Raw genomic sequence first — 1,423 nt, 5'->3', positions numbered from 1 at the left:
GAGAAAGTGTATTAATGAGTTAGGAAAAAAAGTGGACCAACAAATACAAAAACAAGTTATTTAATTTTCATAGCTTTTTTCTAGGAAAATATACTAAACATAGAATTATAGTAATATATGAAAATGTATTAAATTTGACTCTAGTAGGAATAAAAAGTTTAAACAAAACCAAAATCTACAGACAAAAATAGAGAAAGTTATCAAAGGTATCTCACCAAAAAGCACCAGTACAATGAGTAATTCCACCACACCTTCAAAAACCAGATAACTCCTGTATTAATCATGTTTTTTATTTTCTGCATCTTAGGATGTTTTGATACCTTGGGAGGGAAGTGGGAGGACACGATTACAGATCCAGATAGTGACTACCTCTCCCAGGGCCAGCTGATTTCTAAAGGTGGTAAACTTACTTGGGAGCACATTTCTTGTATGTAAGCCAATCGTAAAGTGATTTTTTTGCACATCAAGCCAATAATTTCCCCACTCTAAATCAACCCAGGACCATGTATCAGACAACAAGGGATAGTTCCCATGCTGCAAAGCCCGCCAAAATTATTCAACCTAGTCAATATAAACTGCTTACTCTACCTTGCCTTTCCTTTCCTGTGAAAACTCCAATAAAGGCTCTGGTATAGGCTCTCCTTTAGCTCCTGCTTCTGCCTCCTGACCAAATTTGGTGCTTCCTCTGTAGACCTACGAGGTGTGGTGTGCCCCCTTATCTCAGGAATACAAGTAATAAATAATTCTTTCAATGGCATTGACCTCTTTGTGTTGTCACATAGCCACCTCTATAAATTAAAATCCATGGATACAAATGAGAAAATCCCCAAACTACTTAAACTGTTTGAAATCATAGAAACAAAGGATAATTTTCCAAATTCATGTTCAGGGAGCAAAATAACAACGATACTTAAATCTGATAAAGACTACACAAAGAAATACAGACCAATATCACTTCTAAATAGCAATGTAAAAATATGAAATAAAACTTTAGCTAACAGAATCAAGCATAACCAAGTGGTGTGTATTTCAGGAATGCAAGGATTGTTCAGTATAAGAAAATCCGTTAATATAATTCACTATATTAATAAATCTAAGGAAAAAACTCATTTATTCCTCTCCATAGATGATGAAAGGTCATTTAACAATATTCAACATCCATTCCTAATAAAACTCAATAAAATACAAATTGGTGAATATTTCCTTAACATTATACATACACACACACACACACACACACACACACACACACACACACACACACACAAGGGTTGTCCAGAAAGTATCCAGCCATTGTCAATATAATGAGCACATATTACATGGCTGGAGAATTTCTGGACAGCCCTCATATATCAGCCAGCCGGCAACTTACTGAACGGGGACATATCACATATGTTATTGTGAAATGAATAAAGCACAGCTA

At 35.1% G+C, this 1,423-nt stretch overlaps 1 protein-coding gene across 1 annotated transcript in view; it reads right to left on the bottom strand.

Moving 5' to 3' along the window:
* The window catches only part of LOC105817121 (chromosome unknown open reading frame, human C7orf60), an 87,817-nt gene that overhangs the window by 52,450 nt on the left and 33,944 nt on the right, over positions 1-1,423 (bottom strand). The gene's annotated exons all lie outside the window — the stretch shown is intronic.

The sequence above is a fragment of the Propithecus coquereli genome, unplaced genomic scaffold, assembly GCF_000956105.1.
Source record: "Propithecus coquereli isolate 6110/MARCELLA unplaced genomic scaffold, Pcoq_1.0 Scaffold4, whole genome shotgun sequence".
Classification (NCBI taxonomy): Eukaryota; Metazoa; Chordata; class Mammalia; order Primates; family Indriidae; genus Propithecus; species Propithecus coquereli.
This window is presented reverse-complemented; position numbering and strand designations above follow the sequence as displayed.